Source organism: Scyliorhinus canicula, chromosome 12 (assembly GCF_902713615.1).
Source record: "Scyliorhinus canicula chromosome 12, sScyCan1.1, whole genome shotgun sequence".
NCBI lineage: Eukaryota > Metazoa > Chordata > Chondrichthyes > Carcharhiniformes > Scyliorhinidae > Scyliorhinus > Scyliorhinus canicula.
This window is the reverse complement of record NC_052157.1, coordinates 144,914,204-144,935,852: the sequence shown is the minus strand read 5'-3', so window position 1 is coordinate 144,935,852 and position 21,649 is coordinate 144,914,204. Positions and strand designations below refer to the sequence as shown.

General features: G+C 48.7%; 1 non-coding gene across 1 annotated transcript; it reads right to left on the bottom strand.

The window, feature by feature from the left end:
* Positions 1 to 207: 207 nt before the first annotated feature.
* On the bottom strand, positions 208 to 280 carry trnak-cuu. Its single transcript has one exon. It is a non-coding gene; the product is annotated as a tRNA-Lys (tRNA).
* Positions 281 to 21,649: the final 21,369 nt, after the last annotated feature.

Below are 21,649 nucleotides of genomic sequence, written 5' to 3'. Positions count from 1 at the left end.
GGCCGTGGGTGTGGTACCGGCGCTGGGGGGGTGGGAAGGGGTCCAGATGTCCATGGGGGAGTCCCGATCCCAGCTTTTCCGGCGCGTTTAGGCTCGGCCCATCCAGCTGGTAGTGCGTTTATCGGAAGGAAGTGATTGCACTAGAGTGGGTGCAGATGAGAATCACCAGGATGTTGTCCGGGCTGGAGCGTTTCAGCTATGAACAAGCGCCCAACGTGAGGCTCGAACCCACGACCCTGGGATTAAGAGTCCCATGCTCTACCGACTGAGCTAGCTGGGCTGGAGCGTTTCAGCTATGAAGAGAGGTTGGTTAGGCTGGGCTTGTTCTCCTTGGAGAACCTAATTGAGGTGCACAAAATTATGAGGGACATAGATAGGAAGAAACCTTTCCCCTTAGTAGAGAGGCCAATAACCAGAGGCCATAGATTTACGGCAAAGGGCAGGATATTTACAGGGGATTTGAGGAAAACCTTTTTCACCCAGAGGGTGTTGGGAATCTGAAACTCACTATCTGAGAGGGTGGCAGAGGCGGGAACACACACAACATTTAAGAAACATTTAAATCAACACTTGAAATGCCATCGCGCACACGGTTACGGACACCCAAGTGCTGGAAAATGGGATTAGAATACAGAGGTGCTTGATGGCAGGCACAAACATGATGGGCAGAAGGGCCGATTTCTGTGCTGTAAAACTCTATGACAGAGTCACAGGACGGCCAATTAGCTTCTTACAAAAATAATTTAACATTTATTAAACATGAAAAGATTGACGACAACACAAAACTCCTTCACCCCACCAATGTAATGCAGTGTTAATTTGTGTCTCGGTGATCCCATGGCGAACATTAAACAAACCAGAAAATCCAAATTTTGCTTTAACAGCATTGTGCAATATTGTTAATTTGACAGGAAAATATCCCATTAGTTATTTACAACGTTGTCAGACAATAACACTGATTTCGGTGACTGCTTCAGCCCTCATTAACATGCTCTGCACATTACGCCGTATAGAATGATAGAATCGGGCAGTACGGCACCGTAATGGGTAGCACTGTTGCCTCACGGCGCTGAGGTCCCAGGTTCGATCCCGGCTCTGGGTCACTGTCCGTGTGGAGTTTGCACATTCTCCCCGTGTTTGCGTGGGTTTCACCCCCACAACCCAAAGATGTGCAGGGTAGGTAGATTGGCCGCACTAAATTACCCCTTAATTGGAAAAAATGAATTGGGTACTCTAAAATTAAAAAAAAGAATCATAGAATCACTGCAGTGCTGAAGGAGGCCATTCGGCCCATTGTGTCTGCACCGACCCTCTGAAAGAGCACCCTACCTAGGCCAACTCCCCCACCCTCTCCTCATAACCCCACCTAACCTGCACATCTTTGGACTCTGGGAGGAAACATTCACACTTCACACAGCCAATCACCCAAGGCTGGAATTGAACCAGGTCCCTGGTGCTGTAAATCAGCAGGACTAACCGCTGAACCACAATGCCACCCGATATGAACCAGATTACAGTAAATTCATAACTGGGGGAAAGCTTACAAACCAGATAAACAGCACAAGATTCTGCAGAAGAATTCTAAAACTTTCTCTTGCCTGGGTGCATGGTATTATTCAATATAATTGATGTGTTGGGTAAGCTGGGTCTACGAGGACTGTGTTTGCTGCAGTAGTGAGAGAGACAGGCTTCCAAAGCTTGAAGAAATGCAACTTGATTTTATTGAACAGGTAACTATAATACATGCTTTAACTGTGGGTTGACACTATGCTGACTTGACTGGAGACCTGAGGCTAACTTGACCAGACTATCTTACTACCACATGGTGTTTGTTCTAGTTGCTGCTCGCGAGCTCTGACTGTCTCAGAGGCTGCATCCCGAGGGAGCGGGAAAACTAGTGCCCTCTGGCTTTCTCGTGGTCGTGTCCTGTCTGGTGATTGGCTGCTGTGTTCTGTGTGTTCACTGGTCATCCTGTGTGTCAATCACTGCCTGTCTGCACTCCATCATATACCTGGATGTATATTATGACAATAATTATTTCATTGAAGGGATGGAATTGGATTCTACTTTATTGGTAATTTCAAAGGTAGAGAAATCAAATAACTCCTGAGCAACAAAGTGAAATTATTATTTTTTGAATTTTAGAGAGTCCAATTAATTTTTTCCAATTAAGGGGCAATTTAGCATGGCCAATCCACCTCGCCTGCACATCTTTGGGTTGTGGGGATGAAACCCACGCAAACACGGGGAGAATGTGCAAACACCACACAGACAGTGACCCAGAGCTGGGATTGAACCTGGGACCTCGGCGCCATGAGGCAGCAGTGCTAACCGCTGCGCCACCATGTTGCCCAAAAGTAAAATTATTAAGAGGTCTTCACTGTCAGTGAGAAGTGTTGGAGCTCCCAGATGACACAACCTTTGAGAGGCCAGAGGACAAAGACTGAATGGTTCACAATTGTATCTGTGTTTTATTGATCAAGAAGTCTGAAGGTTCTGCTGATTGCTGCTTCTCACTACACTATATTATCAAGAAAGACAATGCAACACAACTTTATCGCACTATCAGAGTTTCCCGATGGTCATTACGTCTCATGAGATGTTGCGACCTGGATCCTGTTCACAATGGGCGAGATCCAGACTTGCAGAGTTAAATTAAAACTGCCGATGCCAGATCTAACTGACTCCCAGAATCTACCGGCCTCTCCGTATAAACTGGTCCCACAAATGGGGACCATACAGAATGGCACTTGAGGGGGTCTCCAAGGTGATCAGAGGCCCCCAGGTGGTTGGTATCTGGGCAGGTTGGCACCCTGGCACTGTTGATGCCACCCGGCAACTTGGCACGGCCTTTCTCGCACCCTGAAAATGAAACCTGGGCACCTTGGCAGTGCTACCCGGGCGCTACCATGGCATTGCCAGGGTGCCCAGGTGGCACTGCAAGACTGGCAGGTGCACTGCCAGGGTGCCAGGCTGGTAGTGCAGAGCTGGCCAGGGGGCATTTTACCTGCACTGGGGATCAGGCCTGGAGTTCCCAGCCTGTATGGGTTGGGGTGCGGGTGGTTCGACGACTTCCAAACAGGTAAGTTGGGTATTGGGGTGATCCGGGCATCGTGCCGGGGAGCGGGGAGGGGGGGGGGTTGAGAAATTTGGGCAACACTTTTAAAGCTCCTCAGGTAATGTGGCTGAGTGCGGCGTCGGCAGGGCGTTCCCCACTGATGCCCCCCTCAGAAACAAGAATGCCATAAGATAGCGGGGTTGTTCCCGGTGCTACAAGCGGCCACCTCTGGGAGTCCTTGCCAGGGCACTGTTACTGATTTCCACAAACATGGACCAGTCGTAATGGCAACTGGGGGGAAAGTCACTCAGGCCATTAATAATACCCGGGTGGTTGGGAGAGGGCTGGGTGGCACCCTGGCAGTGCCAGTCTCAAGCCCCTGGCACGACGTCCGGATCACCCCAACACCCAACGTACCTGTTGGGAAGTCCTTGAACCATGGTATGGTGGTAGGGGCACTACAGGATGCCAGGCTGGCAATGCCAGAATGCCAGGTTGACACTTGAGGGATCGGTCCGGGGGGGGGGGCCTTACATGGTGGAGGGGATGAGGGGATGTTACCGGGGGCTTCCCTGAGTTTAAGGGGGGGCGGAGGGAGGTTCGAAAATGGAGGGGGGAGGCTGAAAGGGGTGGGGACAGATCGGCAGCAGGAAATGACTTTAAGCGCAGCCTTGGTGGAGATAAACTCCCAGATGCCAAAACAAAATGGCAAAGTGCCGTAGAATCGTGGGGTGTTTCTCAGCGGCTATACGTGCCCAAAACAGGACATTAATCATTTTCCGTTTAATCGGGCCCTTTGTCCATTGGCCGGAATAATAAAAGCAAAATACTGCGGATGCTGGAAATCTGAAATAAAAAAAGAAAATTCTGGAAAAAGGCAGCAGGTCTGGTGGCACCTGTGCAGGGGGAGAAAGCGAGTTAACATTTTGAATCTGTATGATTCTTCTTCAGATCAGGATAATATACTGCCCAAACCATGCAACGGTTGGTTTGGGCAGGTAAGTGAGAGGTGGTTGCTTTAAGGAAACTGCAGCACGGTAGCATTATGGTTAGCACAATTGCTTCACAGCTCCCACTTACCTGCCCAGGTTCAATTCCCGGCTTGGGTCACTGCCTGTGCAGAGTCTGCACATTCTCCCCGTGTCTGCGTGGGTTTCCTCCGGGTGCTCCGGTTTCCTCCCACAGTCCAAAGATGTGCAGGTTAGGTGGATTGGCCATGCTAAATTGCCCCTTAATTAGAAAAATGAATTGGGTACTCTAAATTTAAAAAATAAAAGCTTTGTGTGTTAACTTTGAGTTTCATATAGTCAACATAAAAGTGTCAAATTCAGCAATGTTCCAGTTTAATCACTGCCAATATATATAAGACACTGATTAAAAGCCCTGAGTGTAAGGATGCAAAGTTTGAAACAAGACATCTCAGAATGTTGTGGGGGTGAGGTTGAGGTCAGGGTCGGTGGTCTCAGCAATGAATGGCGAAAACAATGATCCCCTTTGATGGATCACCACATCGTGCGGTTCTGACACATACAGACCGGGAACGTGCCAGGTCCAATTCTTGGCCTTTGCAGAGTTTGGCTGATCCTAGCCAGGGTGACGGTAGGCGCATTGTTGCTGGGCTGGGGTGGGAAACTCAATGGAGCTTCTGTTCCTGATAACTCCCCTTTGAATTCTGCGGCAAAATGCATGTGTCTGGATATTGTTTGACCTCAGGACTTTGACAACTTTCCTCTGAGTTGATAAGATTCCTGCCGCTCACTGTCCAGGTTCATGAGGCAAAGAGACTTGATAAGGCACAAAGGGAGTCCCAGCGCCCTGAGAAACAAACACTGGCACAAGTCAAAAAGGGAACAGCAGGAATAAACATATTTTTGAAGAACTGCCGATTGGATAAATGTAGATACTTTCCAAAACAAAGTCATGAGGGTTCTGTTTGGAGGCCTGGTGCCAACGTCCTACACAAACCTTTTTATTCAGGATTGTCTCAAAATGTATGTTAATTTATCTGATATTTGTCCTTGGTGCCTTGGAGACGGTTCTCAACTAAAGCTCTGAAAATGCTTCAAATATTCCAGTGCAAATAAATACAAAGCGTATTTACTCAAGAAGAAAAAGATTTCCAGAACCTCACTGCTGATCAGCTTTTGAAATCCCACAGAGTGAGTTAGAAACGCAAGTGTTACTGGGGTAGTAATCCAGAGGCCTAGGCTAATTTCCTGAGACACGAGGTTCAATCCCGTCATTTCAGCTGGGGGTATTCAAAATGCAATGAATTCAATAAATCGGGGATTGAAAGCTAGTGTCAGCATAGCGACCATGAAAGGACTGGATTGTGGTAAACACCCATCTAGCTCACAGAAGGAAATGGAAATCTGGTGCCCGTATTTGATTTATGTGTCACTGGGGAGGGGGCGGGGGGGGGGGGGGGGGGGGGGTGGGGGTCGGTTAGCTCAGTTGGCTGGATGGTTGCCTCATGCCACAGAGCAATGCCAACAGCGTGGGTTCAATTCCCGTAATGGCTGAAGTTATGCATGAAGGCCCCACCTTCTCAACCTTGGCGTATTGACCCTCAGGCTAAATCACCACCAGTCAGCTCTCTCTCAAAAGGGGAGAGAGCAGCCTATGGTCCTTGGCGACATTTTTCATGTGTGACTCCAGGTCCACAGTGATGCCTTAACTACCCAGCAAACCGCTCAGTCGTAATCAAGAAAATGGCTCGCCGCCATCTTCTCAAAAGGGTAATTAGGGGTGGGCAATAATGCTGGCCTTGCCAACAATGAATGAATAAGAATCTACATATGTATAATTTGTGCAAAGTTATTTGTGGAAGCTGAGATTCTCCGCTCCCCTCTGCCCTGCAAGTCCCCCCCCTCCCCTCCCCCAGCAGGTGTTCCGATGGAGGAGGATGCTCGCCATTGACCGACGACAGGATTTTCCAGTCCGGTTATACCCGTTGCAGGGGATCGCCGTCAGCGGCACCAGAAGACTCCAGCGGGAATGGCCAGAAAATCGCGGCCTTGAAGTGGGATCATAAGTGAATATTAATGGAATCACAATTATTTCCAAAACATAACTGATCATGTGATTAAATTCTTGATTGTTGATCTTCCAACTTTGCCGAAGTGCGCTTGCAGGCTCCAGAGAAGCCTAAACACTCCAGAGTGTTTAGCAATGGTTAACTCCTTAAAGCCTGTGCTAGCTGTGCTGTATTTAAAGTACAGACCTACCACTGAAACTCTTCACCATGTTGGAAAATACTTAGGGCACGATTTAACACGCAAAGGACAGGATCTGGTTTTGGCTGGGTATGGTGGAGTCTTTCCCAGCGCTATGACCCTGCTATCAAACAGGACTCTGTCATTTTTCTTGGCCAGCGGTTGGGAGTAGAGCTCAGCTCACCAGTATGGGAAGATATCTGCGCTATTTTTAAATGCTGCCCCAATCTTTCGACCCCCTCGGAATACCACCACAGCCTCCGGACCCCCCCCCCCCCCCCAACTGCCGCAACTTATCTCTTGGGGGTTACTGAGCCCCCACCCGTACCCCATCTCCTAAGGGCAGGGCACATCCGGGCTTGATCCATGGCATGGGCAACCTGGCACCTTGGCACTGCCAGCCTGGAATCCTGGCTGTACCCATGCCCTCCTGGCAGTGCTACCCAGGCATCTTGGCAGTGCCAGGGTGCCAGTCTGGCGGTGCCTAGGTACCAACCGGAGTACCAGAGTACCATTCTGTTGGGGCCTAACCACCGGGAGCCTGCTGAACCTCCCCAGGAGCCATTACGCCTGGTCCATGTTTTCCAGTGCTAAACAGGCAGCATGGCGAGATCTCCCAGACACGGGCGTTATTTCCTGGGTCTCAGGTTAATCGGGAGCAGACATATTTAAATGAGACCGATGGCTCACTTAAATATGTTAACCTGGTTGGACGACACGGTGGCGCAGTGGTTAGCACTGCTGCCTCACGGCATCGAGGACCCGGGTTCAATCCCAGCTCGGGGTCGCTATCCATGTGAAGTTTGCACATTCTCCCCGTGTCTGCCTGGGTCTCATCCCCACAACCCAAAAGATGTGCAAGGGTAGGTGGATTGGCCACGCTAAACTGACCCTTAATTGGAAAGAAAAGAAAAATTTATTTTAAAAAATTGTTAATCTGGATCTTGCCCAGTGTTAGATATCGTGAGGTGTTCCGAGCATCGCAAATCTCACGAGAATTCACTCATCGTGAATTTCAATGGCCCTGTCGCGTTGCCGATTCGGGTGAGACGAGGCCATTCAATTGCACCCTTAGTCTTAGCAAGTGGCAGGCAATTTGAACTCACCCATACAAAACAGATTGTTGTAAGGGAAGAGGCAAACAATTACATTTTAAATGCACATAATGACCAGTGAAATTGTTACACTCCTGTGTCAGCATAATTTACACCTATAACCTGACCATTTTCCAATCAATTGTAACTGTGATATTTTAAATGCATTTGCGATACCAGTTCGAGATTGTTGGACTTAATGCTCTCTCAAAACAACGGGTGGAATTTTATGGCCCTGCCAAGCTGCTGGGCGTGGTGGCGGGGGGGGGGGGGGGGGGGGGGGGGGGGGGGGGGGGAGAAATACAGGCAGCCGTCCAAAAGTCTACTGATCTCGGCGACACCAAAAATACCACCGGTGAGAGGGGCTGTAAATTTCTGCCCAACAGAATTTACAGCATGTGGCGAATCACAGTAGCGTAATTCACACTGTATTACTATGTCTCTGTAAGCTCGGCACACGAGCAATTGCGCTGCTCTGCCACTAGGGGGAGATGCACTGGGAGTGTACAGGAGTTTGTACTGGGCTCCACCCTTGGCTCCACCCACGGCTCCTCCCCCTTAACCGGAAGTATAAAGGTTGATGCTGAGAGCCTGCCTGCCAGTTCATCTGGAGTTCATCCCATCACAGGCAGGCTCTGTTGTCAGACGATTAAAACCACTGTTCACTTCTAACCACGTGTCGCGTGAATTGATGGTCTCATCACAGCATAAACAAAAGTTTGCATGTAACCGGATTGTGTAGTTGCACTGCGTTTTCAGGTCGTGCATCTGTCCCTTTTGCTTAACGCTTTGCCAACTTTTGGAGCAAACATTTCATCACAGATTCAGCCATAATAACGCCTTCAATGACACTTGGTATCATTTTGGAGCTGGACATAGTTTTCTTGTTCTCTGCTAGACAAGTGAAGCCGATCTCTTTTATCTGTTTTCTTGAGTAAGAGCTTTTTCCACGTTTGTCATTTTAATTGCTGATGACTGATTGCATTTTACATGTGTTGCCATCTGCCCCCGGCCCCGCCCCCCCCTTCAAGATGTGCTTCAAGATGCAAAGCGCGGCTTGAATTAAATACTCCTGGATAACTGAATTCAAATCAAACTTAAATTCATTGCGCAGAAATCCTTCCTGATGTGCGTCAATCTTCATTGGCTCGATCTCAGTCAAGCAATTATGTGGCTTTAAAATTCTCATTTTTGTTTCCAAATACCACCTGGCCTCACCCCTAATCTCCTCCATCTCCACAACCCTCCAAGAAACCTGTGTTCATCTAATTCTGCCTCCCTGTGCCTCTCCAATTTTAATCACTGATTTGGGTGACTGTGGTTTTTCTTAATTTTTAAAAAATAAATTTAAAGTACCCAATTCTTTTTTTCAGATTAAGGGGCAATTTAGCATGGCCAATCCACCTACTCTGCACATCTTTTGGGTTGTAGCGGCAAAACCCACCCAAACACGGGGAGAATGTGCAAACTCCACACGGACAGTGACCCAGAGCCGGGATCGAACCTGGGACCTCGGCGCCATGAGGCAGCAGGGCTAACCCACTGCGCCACCGTGCTCCCCTGTGGATTCTCCAATTTTGAGGCTATGTCCGGAGGAAGTGTCTAGCTTTACAATGTAAAAGTTGGCGCCGCCCCCGCACTGATGCTCCACCTAGTGGGGAGCTTGCAGCCACACCAGGTAAAACTCCCGCCGTACCCGACATAAACGCCTTAAGAATTGCCGGGTTTGTGGCCGCACATGAACACGGCAACGACCTGCAGCGGGTCGCGCCATACAACTGGGATCGAATCCGGATCCTTGGCGCTGTGAGGCAGCAGGGCTAACCACTGCGCCACCATGCCGCCCCTGGTGACTGTAGTTTGCCTGGATCCTAAACCGTGGAATTAATCCCTCCCAAAATGTCCCTGCCTCTCTACCTCTTTTTCTAAACCTTTAAACTCTCCTTAAACCTGTCTCTATGATCACATTTTTGACCATTTGCCCTAATATCGCCCTCCATGGCTTAGTGACAGATTTTACTCTCTCATGCTCTCATGATGTACGTTAAGGGGATGTCTTGTTTTGTTAAAAGATGCTGCTGAAGTATGTTGAGGTTGGTGGTGGTGGTACCTTTGGCTAACTGCTCTGCAATGGAGGTGGGTGAAGAAACAGTCTACTCTGAACTTAAGCCTATGAGGGACACTACAGTTCAGCAGCAACATTATCACACTGCCAACTCATGTTTCATTTTAAATGACCATAGAGGGTAAAGAGAGCTGAACTTTCTCCAACGATTAACCAAGGTTGCTCGTCTGCCGATCGGCCGAACGGCAACAATCAAGTTGGGAGGGAATGGGTGAATGTCTGATTCAACTCCTCAGCAGAAAGGGGGCTGAATGGTGCTCTTACATCTTTGGTACTTTGGTTTAAATTCATGCAAGCATCAAGGGATGAAAGCATTGCGTCTCCTACGGGTAGGCCCTAAATAAAGTCCAACCCACTTCTTACAGGCTATGAATTTGCAGCCTAAATCTTTAATTTTTTTTTTAAGTTTAGAGTACCCAATTCTTCCTTTCCCAATTAAGGGACAATTTAGTGTGGCCAATCCATCTAGTCTGCACATCTTTGGGTTGTGGGCGTGAGATCCACGCAGACACAGGGAGAATGTGCAAACTCCGCACGGACAGTGACCCGGGATCGAACCCGGGTCCTCGGCGCCATGAGGCAGTAGTGCTAACCCTTCCTATAATCCAGCTCTATATTACCATCTCGCATAAAGGTCGAAAACACTAGTGGTGCCAGGAAATAGGAAAGCTCCTCTGAGGTAAGTGGAAAAACACTGGGCTGCATCATTTAATGGGAGGCTAAACCAGGATCTAATTCATGCTGTGCCTGATGTGGGAGTGTTTGATTGATGAAACTGAGTGCAAACAAGTGGAAAATGAGGCACACACAAAACCAAAATAAATAGAAAGATTTAGTAAAATGTATGTGCTGGGTTGAGATAACCTGGCATCGTAGATTCTCCTATTTCGATTTTTAAATCAAGAAGAAAAGAAAGGTAGAGTTAGTGGGCTGAACAGCTGGCTTGTAAGGCAGAACAAGGCCAGCAGCGGGGGTTCAATTCCCATACCGGCCTCCCCGAACAGGTGCTGGAATGTGGCGACCACGGGCTTTTCATCATTGAAACCTACTTGTGACAATAGCAATTATTATTATTTCCCCTCCAAGTCACTCACCATCCTGACTTGGAAATATGTCACTGTGCCTACACTGTCGCTGGGTCAAAATCCTGGAACTCCCCATCCCTAACAGCCCTGTGGATGTACCTATGCCACATGGACTGCAGCGGTTCAAGAAGGCGGTTCACCGCCAACTTCTCGAGGGCATTCAATGATGGGCAATAGGGGCAGCACGGTGGCATAGTGGTTAGCATTGCTGCCTACGGCGCTGAGGACCCGGGTTCGAATCCCGGCCCTGGGTCACTGTCCGTGTGGAGTTTGCACATTCTCCCCGTGTCTGCGTGGGTTTCGCCCCCACAACCCAAAGATGAGCAGGGTAGGCGGATTGGCCATTCTAAATTGCCCCTTAATTGGAAAAAATCATTGGGTACTCTAAATTTAAAAAAAAATGATGGGTAATAGACGCTGTCCTAGTCAGTGAAGCTCTTGACCAGTAAAAGAAAAGTATAATATCAGTGATCTGGTGCTAAAAGACGTGCTGTTAGGTGAATTGGACATTCTGAATTCTCCTTCTGTGTACCCAAACAGGCGCCGGAATGTGGTGACTAGGGGCTTTTCACAGACACAGTCATTGTAATGTTAATGTAGCCTACTTGTGCCAATAAAGATTATTATTATTAAAATTTTATTGCATTGCAAACATATTGCTACAGGTAAAATACATCCCTTTGAAAATGTTAAACTATTCTTATGCATATCTGGAGCAAATCTTTTGCCATTCTTTAGGACAAGACTTTACTACATCTGCCGCAATTCATAGATCATTTAGATATACAGATAGTGCCACAGAATGATTTGATAAAAGAAGAACAAAACCATAAACCATTTTTAAAAAAAAATTTAGAGTACCCAATTAATTTTATTCCAATTAAGGGGCAATTTAGCGTGGCCAATTCACCTAGCCTGCACATCTTTTGGGTTGTGGGGGTGAAACCCACGCAGACAGGGGAGAATGTGCAAACACCACACAGACAGTGACCCAGAGCCGGGATTGAACCTGGGACCTCGGCGCCGTGAGGCTGCATGGCTAACCCACTGAGACACCGTGCTGCCCCCAAAACCATAAACCATAAGACCATAAGACATAGGAGCAGAATTAGGCCACTCGGCCCATCGAGTCTGCTCTGCCATTCAATCATGGCTGATATTTTCTCATCCCCATTCTCCTGCCTTCTCCCCATAACCCCGATCCCCTTATTAATCATGAACCTATCTATCTCTGTCTTAAAGACACACAGTGAATTGGCCTCCACAGCCTTCTGCGGCAAAGAGTTCCACAGATTCACCACCCTCTGGCTGAAGAAATTCTTCCTCATCTCTGTTTTAAAGGATCGTCCCTTCAGTCTGAGATGGTGTCCCCTGGTTCTAGTTTTTCCTACAAGTGGAAACATCCTCTCCATGTCCACTCTATCTAGGCCTTGCAGTATCCTGTAAGTTTCAATAAGATCCCCCCCTCATCCTTCTAAACTCCAACGGGTACAGACCCAGAGTCCTCAAATGTTCCTCATACGACAAATTCTTCATTCCAGCGATCATTCATGATCCCTGCATTCAAAAACATGACAGTCACAACCTAATTTATTGGTTAAGCTTCCCAATAGCCTCTTGGACCAAGAGCATGTCTAATATGTGTTACAAATCGGATGATACCAGGATTGATTCCTGATCTGTGTTGAATGAGGTGATTTAAATTTGTCACAACTGGTTTCAGTGTTCCAGCAAGGGGAATGGTGGAGGGGTTGGCTGTGGCAGGGTGGGGGTGGGGGGGGGGAGATAATTTACTGGTTTGCCTGTTACCACAGAACATTTGGGTGCTGCTTCTTTAATCAGTTCTTGTTGGTTTTGCCGTTACTTACTTGCTTATTCAATCCTCTGCAATTGTCTGTGCATTGCAGCGTTCAAATGAACTCTGGTTCCCCTGGCGATTCCTGCCAAATTTTCCTTTTAATCTCACTAAGTGTTTGATAAACCTCTGACCCGCAATCCCTTACATTCCCCGAGTGAAATCTCTTCCATTGAATACCCCCCTTGCTATCACTGCTGCAACTGTGCAATGAAAATAAACTGACCTAAATTTGAAAGAAATCCAAGCATTGTGTTCCGCCTTCAGTTCATATAATATTATCTTTGTGCAAAATGTTATGAATTGCTGGTAATCAGTTGAGAAAGGCAGTGTATAATTGGGCAATAGAGACCAGAAAATTGCACGATTTGTTTCCCATGTTCTTCTGAGTTTGCTTGTCTCCGTGAGCAAGTAGTTACAATAATAATAATCTTTATTAGTGTGACAAGTAGGCTTTCATTAACACTGAAATGAAGCGACTGTGAAAAGCCACTAGTCGCCTGTGGTAGTATGACTAGAGGTACTACGGTACCTGGGAGTGTGAGCTGCTATTGGTGTAGAAGGCTCGCTGCCCATTGGCCCAACTGTTGTCTTCTCATTGGTCGAGAGAAAGGTAGCTCCACCTACGAGGCGGAGTATAAGAACCCGTGTTCCCCAGCAGCCATCGTTCTTTCTGTACACATGATGCTGGGCATACTTCTTGTAGATTAAAGCCTTCGATTCGGACTACTCCTTCGTCTCTGTGTTCATTGATCGCGCATCAACGCCACATTCCGGCGCCTGTTCGGGTACACAGAGGGAGAATTCAGAATGTCCAATTCAGCTAACCTGCACATCTTTCGGGACTTGTGGGAGGAAACCGGAGCACCCGGAGGAAACCCAAGCAGACACAGGGACAACGTGCAGGCTCCGCACAGACAGTGACCTGAGCCAGGAATCGAACCTAACACCCTGGATCTGTGAAGCAACAGTGGTACCCACTGTGCTACCGTGTTGCCCCATAAATTTAGAGTACGCAGGTAATTTTTTCCAATTAAGGGGCAATTTAGCGTGGCAAATCCACCTATGCTGTACATCATTGGGCTGTGGGGGTAAAACCCACGCAAACACGGGGAGAATGTGCAAACTCCACACGGACAATGACCCAGAGCCGGGATCGAACCTGGGGCCTCTGCACCGTGAGGCAGCAGTGCTAACTACTGTGCCACCGTGGAGTATGACTGGGTATGCGTAGAGGAAAAATTGGCTAGTTTTCCAATGACTCCTGGTGACGTGTGAGTGTGTGTAAGTGTGTGCGTGTGCACACTCCCCATGATCAATACCCTGCCACGCTCACAATCTAGGCTAATGATTGGCCAATTGAGTAAAGTGCTGGAATAGAGGTGGAACAAAGCTATTAATATGGAATATGTATTGCAGGATAGAGGTTGGTGCCAAAATTCGGTATTATTTATTTGGTTATTGTCATTAAAGGTTTAAATTCGTTCTCAAAAATACACACAAATACATTAAGTAAATACAACGCCCCCCTGGCAACTTGCATTGAAGAACTTGGTGTCACAGGAAAAAGAGAACAAAGAGTACAGTTGATTTGCAAATTAAATATCTTCAGAAAGGTCTTCTATTTTTCAAACTAATCCTTGGTTGGGGGAAGCATTGCAGCATTGCGTGGATTAAAAAGAGCAAGCTTGTGTGAAGCAGATGTTATATAATTGTGAAGAAATCTTCACCGTAATTATGCTTTCTTTTAAAGTGGGAGGCGTTAGGAAATAGGGGTAGTTTAAATAATTGTATATGTTTTTGAAAAAATTTAGAGTAACCCATTCACTTTTTCCAATTAAGGAGAAATTTAGTGTGGCCAAGCCACCTAACCTGCACATCTTTGGGTTGTGGGGGTGAGACCCACGTAAACACGGGAAGAATGTGCAAACTCTACACGGATAGTGACCCAGGGCCGGGATCGAACTTGGGACCTCGGCGCCGTGAGGCAGCCGTGCTAACCACTGTTCCATCGTGCCGCCCAAATAATTTTATTTGTATTGTATATTAGGAATAAGGTTTTAGTTTCGCACTTAACTTTGCCTGCGTTAAATTAATGTTTTATGACATAAAAGCAGTCACAGGGTAAAAGAAACTAAGCTGTTGCTTAGCAACCAGAAGCTCACACTGAAAGGCAGAAGTATTTAAATTTTCAGTTTGAACCAGGTAACTCAGAGGCAAGAATCTTTCCCCAGAAACTACCAATATAAGCAAGACCAATACGAAGGGACAGAATACAATTCCCAGAAGTTAAAGAACAAAGAGTCCAAAAAAACAGGAAATGAGAGTTCCAGGAAGTTAAAGGAATAAAGAACAGAAATCGGGAAAAAGATTCTGTTCAATGAAATCAGGAGCAAGAGAAAGAGGCTCCCAGTTAAAGATAGGGCTGCAAGGTGCGGACCTGGAGACATTGGCAAGTGAGAAGTCAGACATCCGTGGTAATCCTAAGGTTGGTGACACCTTAGCACAGCCTGTGAAGCAGTGGTGTTCTGTTGGCATGGCGAGGTAGCTGGGAGATTGTAAGGAAACTTGAATACACATGGTGTTCCAGGGCAGAGGTATCCTGAAAGGAGAGGTTGAAACCCTGGATGTGGATCCTTGGTGAAGGCATCTGAGAGAAAGTATTGTTTGGGAGAAGATTCTAAGTAGGTTCTTTGAGAGTAGAGTTTGGAAACCCTCATGTGAAAGTCAGAGTTCCAGTGAGACCAGTTGAGTCACAGAGTTGCAAGCATCTGGGGGAATTTGATGAGAAATCCGTAGAAGTTGTTTTGGGTGGCATCTGCCACTTGGTTTCAGAGTATGGTGTGTCTGACCACATTTCATCTATTGGTTTACATGGACTGTGTACTTAATGAGAATATTAGAGAAGAAGGTTTTGTAACTTGTGTCATTCTTACAAATCTCTATATATATCTGTAAGGGCATAGCTGGGGTAAAGGTGTATGGGGAAAGGGGAGGGGGAGGGGATGTAGGAAGGGGGAGTGGGGAGAGGGCGGGGGCAGAGAGGGTGTGGGGAATGGAGAGAGGGTGGGAAGGAGGGGGCTGTGAGGGGGAGGGTGGAATTACAGGGTGAGGGGTCACAGAGAGAGGGGACCGTAGCAGTTGGCAGCAAGGTTGGGGGGGGGGGGGGTTTGGCTGTCAGAAGCCCCTCCCTTGCCCCATGTGCACATCCCCGATCATACGCAGACCAGCCCCAGAGGGATTCCCATCTTTAGCCAACGGTTTTCCCATGGTCCATGTTGGCAGGTCCACTGGAGCTGAGATGATTGTGGCTGAGGCAGGAAGAGGCCCTTAAGTGGTGGTTAAGAGACCACTTAAGGGACTCAACTTGAGGCCCGATCATGGGCCTTCTAGCCCAGAATTTACTTCCGGTGGAGGAAGGAAGACTTTAGGCATCGGTCGCTACGCCAACCCACCAAATTTTCAGACCCGCCCACCTCCTTCCTCGCCCCCTGTCTGGGAAGAGGATTCCAGCGCTGAACCTTTCACGTTCACTCAGGCATCGTTACTCTGGATGACGATAGCGTGGAAACTCACCTGCCCTGAGAGCCACTTCCGATAGACTCTTCCTCTCCTTTCCTTCTCTTTTGACAGTGACGACTCACTCTCAAGTACAATTCCTCAGGTGCTCAAGCTCCAGAATCTAACTGTCACCACCTCAGCTTATACATGGATCAACCAGGGGGCAGCACAGGGAGCGCAGTGGTTAGCACTGCTGCCTCAAGGCACCGAGGTCACGGGTTCGATCGCGGCCCTGGGTCACTGTCTGTGTGAAGTTTGCACATTCCCCCTGTGACTGCGTGGGTCTCACCCCCACAATTCAAAGATGTGCAGGGGAGGTGGATTGACCACGCTAAACTGCACTTTAATTGGAAACAATTTTTAAATTTAAAAATAAAACAAATACATGGAACAATCAATTATCTGAGGTACCGGGGGTCTGCTGGCATTTGTGGAACGGTACCTCAGCAGTAAATTAATTGCGGGGTGCAGGATGTGGGGGGAGAGAACTAGGCCATGACTCATCTTGGAAAGAACTTGGCTGACCCATACCAAACCAGAGCTACTTGAAGTTACGAGGAAATAATATTGTCACATTTGCCCGGACTCAATGTGAGAAAATGAGTTCACCGAGAAAAAGCACCTTCGTCTTGTACCCTCCCTGGTAAATAATTTGTCGTTTGTCCTTCTCCCAAACAAATAATAATTTTGGGGGTTAAGGCCCCCACAAACCACTAATATGAAGGGTAATTTGATCAAACTGTATAATCAAATAATCTTCAGCTAGGGGTTACATGACATTACCGAGCACCATGTCTGAGTGCTTATCTGCTGAGTGATTAAAAAATTTCAAGAGGCCGAGGGAATAATTTACCAATTAGCTGACGTACACCCACTGATACCTTGACAAGCTAATTGACAGGAGGTTAATGCCAGCTCCTGTAGGGGGCAATCGAGCCAGCCTCATTAATGGCCAGCAGAGCATGACAGTGCAAATGTCTGAATATATAAACAGCCTCACACAGTTCAGAGCTTCTGTGCATTTAATCTTGTAGACAATCCAGCCAAGCCAGAGCACACTTGGAAAGCTGGAGCATTCTGACAGAAACTACGTGTGAGAAAAGGAAAAACGCTGCGCTAAAATACAACTCAGCCACCAGAAGGACACCGGGACTGATGAGTTTAAATTATGACGACAGGTTTAACAGACAAGGCTTGTATTCCCACGAGTGTAGAAGATTAAGGGAGGTAGCTAATTGAGGTGGTTAACATGATTAAAGGAATTGATAGAGCAGACTGAGAAAATCTATTTCCACCATTGGGTGAGTCCAGAATGGAGCATGACCTTAAAGTTGGAGGTAGGCCATTCAAAGGTAGAATGCAGCATCTCAAAACTTTAATGTTTTTAAACCAAAATCATAGTCGTAACTTTTTTTAAAAAAATTTTAATACTCAATTCTTTTTTTTTCTGCACATCTTTGGGTTGTGGGGGGCGAAACCCACGCAGACACGGGGAGAATGTGCAAACTCCACACAGACAGTGACCCAGAGCCAGGATCGAACCTGGGACCTCGGCGCCGTGAGACTGCAGTGCTAACCCACTGCGCCACCGTGCTGCCCTCAACCCAACCTAACCTTTTGGACGCTAAGGGGCAATCTAGCGCATGGTCAATCCAGCTAAACTGCACATCTTTGGATTGTGGAAGGAAACCGGAGCACCCGGAGGGAACCCACGGAGAGACGGGGAGGAAGTGCAAACCCCACGCAGACAGTCAACCAGAGGCCGGAAGTGAACCTGTGTCCCTGGTGCTGTGAGGCAGCAGAGTGCGCTCTTGACTGTAGGATTATTTAACTGTTTCTGGCAAGAAGGGTGGCTAAGTACAGACTACACAGGTGCAACAGCATGTTTGCGTATAACGTGTTTTCATTTGCTGCGCTCCGTAAGCCAAAGTACACCAGCCCAATCAACCCTGCTTCCCCAAGGAAAATGGAGGATGGATATAATTTTTTTTTTAAAATTGTTTTTCTTCAAGTTTTTCTTGAAAAAAATTTTACACAACCAATAACAAAAAGGAGAAAATTTAACAAACAGGTGGTTCCCCATCTATCCACCCCCCGCCCCCACCCCGCGATTGCTGCTGCGGCTGACCTTTCAACATTCTGCCAGAAAGTCAAGGAGCGGCTGCCACCGCCTGGAGAACCCCAGCAAGGACCCTCTCAAGGCAAACTTTATTCGCTCCAGGCTGAGGAACCCAGCCATGTCACTGACCCAGGTCTCCACACTCGGTGGGGCTTCGAGTCCCTCCACATTAACAAGATCCGTCTCCGGGCTACCAGGTGTGCAAGGGCCAGGACGTCGGCCTCCTTCGCCTCCTGCACTCCTGGATCTTCCAACACCCCAAATATCGCTATCTCCGGACTCGGCTTCACCCGAGTGGCCTTGGACATAGCCTTTTCAAAGCCTTGCCAGAATTCTTTAAGCGCCAGGCATGCCCAGAACATATGGACATGGTTTGCTGGGCTTCCTGAGCATCTCGCCGCCTGTCCTCCATCTCAAAGAACTTGCTCATTCTCGCCGTCGTCATGTGTGCCCGGTGGACCACCTTGAACTGAATTAGGCTAAGCCTGGCACAAGATGAGGAGGAATTAACCCTGCCCAAGGCATCAGCCCACAGGCCCTCATCCAGCTCCTCGCCCAGCTCCTCCTCCCACTTGCCCTTCAGCTCCTCTGCCGAGACATCCTCTGCCACCTGCAGTTCTCGGTATATGTCTGACCACTTGTTTCTTCAGAAAAGTGCGGCCTTGGAGATATCATAGAATTTACAGTGCAGAAGGAGGCCATTTAGCCCATCGAGTCTGCACCAGCTCTTTGAAAGAGCACCCTACCCAAGCCCACATCTCCACCCTATCCCCATAACCCAGTAACTCCACCCAACTAAGGGCAATTTAGCACCAATCCGCCTAACCTGCACACCTTTGGACTGTGGGAGGAAACCCACGCACACACGGGGAGAACGTGCAAACTCCGCACAGACAGTGACCCAAGCTGGGAATCGAACCTGGGACCCCGGAGCTGTGAAGCAATTGTGCTAACCACCATGCTACCGTGCTGCCCAAATCTAAAGGCGTTCCCCGGGGGTAGACTAAATTTCTCCTCTAGTGCCTTCAGGCTAGAGAAAGTACCATCTATAAACAGGTTCCCCATCCTTTTGATATCTGCCCTATGCCAACTTTGAAACCCTCCGTCTATCTTGCCCGGAATAAATCTATGATTATGCCGTATTGGGGTCCAGACTGAGGCTCCCTCCTCCCTCCTGTGCCTTCTCTGACCCCAGATCCTCAGTGCCGCCGTCACCACTGGGCTTGTAGTGTACCGTGCCGGCAAGAACAACAGCGGTGCCGTTATCAGTGCCCCCAACTGGTGTCCACGCATGACGCCGCCTCCAGCCGCTTCCATGCCACCCCCTCGTCTATTAGTAATTTCCTAATCATCGCTATATTAGCCACCCAGTAATAACTGCAGAAGTTCGGCAACGCCAGCCCGCCTTTTGAAGTCTCCCTCCATCTGCTCTACCAGCCGAGATAGATTGAGCTTGTGTAGGGCATCCCAATTCCTAGCCACCTGTATACCCAGGTACTGAAAGCTCCTCTCCACCCTCTTGAGCAGGTGCTCCCCGAGTCTGTCCCCCTGGCCCCTCGCATGAATCACAAATAGCTCACTTTTCCTCACGTTCAACTTGTACCCCGAGAAACTTCCGAAGTCCTTTAGGATCCGCATGACCTCCACTGACCTCAGTCGGTTCGTGGACACACTTGCTACGGGGGCCTGGTACAGTAGTTTGACCCACCCTATGTATTCCTCACCATATCCAAATCTACTTAACGCTTCTCACAGGTACTCCCACTCACCCGATCAAAGGCTTTCTCTGCATCCATTGCAGCCACCACTTCTGCGTCCCCTCCTTCTGAGGGCATCATAATAATGTTTAGGAGCCTCCGCACGTTCCTGTTCAATTGCCTGCCCTTGACGACCCCTGTCTGATCCTCGTCAATCACCCCCGGGACACAGTCCTCTATTCTGGTGGCCAAGATCTTAGCCAGCAGTTTGGCATCTACATTGAGGAGCGATATCGGCCTGTAGGACCCACATTGCAACGGATCCTTGTCCCGCTTAAGGATGAGCGAGATCGAAGACCGCAACATCGACGGGGGGAGGGTTCCCCTCTCCTTGGCCTCGTTAAAGGTTCTTAGCAGGAGTGGGCTCAGCAGCTCTGAGAATTTTATGTAGAATTCTACAGGGTAACCGTCCGGCCCCGGGGCCTTGACCAACTGCATATTCTCCATGCCCTTAACTATCTCCTCCAACTCATTCGGGGCCCCCAATCCCACCACCAGCTCCCCGTCTACCCTTGGGAACCTCAATCGGTCCATAAATTGCTTCATCCCTTCCCTCCCCTCTGGGGGCTCTGACTCATACAGCTTGCAGTAGAACTCCTTGAAGACTTTGTTGATCTCTTCCGAGCTCAGGCCAACGTTACCCCCCCTTATCCCTAACTCCCCCAATTTCCCTGGCTGCCTCCCTCCTTCAAAGTTGGTGTGCCAGCATCCTACTCGTTTTCTCCCCATACTCATATACTGCCCCTTTCACCTTCCTCAGCTGTGCCTCTGCTTTCTCTGTGGTCAGCAGCTCAAACTCCGCCTGCAAACTCCAGCGCTCCTTTAGCAGCCCCTCCTCGGGGGTCTCCGCATACCTCCTGTCTACCCTGAGTATCTCTCCCACTAACCTCTCCCTCTCCGCCCTATCTTTCTTCTCTCTGTGGGACCTGACAGAGATAAACTCCCCTCTAATAACTGCCTTCAAGACCTCCCAGACCGCAGTCACTGTTACCTCTCCCATATCGTTTGTTGCCACATAGTTTTGGATACTCCTGCTAATCCGCCCACGGATCTCCTCATCCGCCAACAGTCCCACGTCCAATCTCCAGAGAGGGCGCTGCCCTCTCTCCGCCCCCAGTCTCACGTCCGCCCAGTGCGGAGCATGGTCCGAGACCGCAATGGCCAAGTACTCTACACCCTCCGCCCCTGGGATTAGCGCTCTGCTCAACACGAAAAATCAATCTGCGAGTGCACTTTATGCACGTGGGAGAAGAAAGAGAACTCCTTCGCCCTTGGCCGAGTGAATCTCCACTGATCCACTCCGCCCATCTGGTCCATGAAACCCCCCAGGACCTTGGCCGCTCCCGGCCTCCTCCCCGACCTGGACTTAGACCGGTCCAGAGCCGGGACCTGGATTGTGTTGAAGTCCCCCCCCCCCCCCCCAATTATCAAATTGTTTGATTCCAAGTCCAGTATTTTACTCAGCATGCGCTTCATGAATTCCGCATCATCCCAATTCGGGGCATAAACGTTCACTAGCACCACCCGGGCCCCCTGTAGCTTACCACTCACCATAATGCACCTGCCCCCTTTGTCCGCCACAATATTTTCCGCCTCAAATGCCACCCGTTTGCTTACCAGGATTGTGACCCCCCCCCCCCCCCCCCGGTCTTTGCGTCCAACCCTAAGTGGAACACCTGGCCCACCCATCCCTTCCTCAGTCTAGTTTGGTCAGTGAGTTTTAAGTGCGTCTCCTGTAGCATGGCAACGTCTGCCTTTAATCCCTTTAAGTGCGAGAACA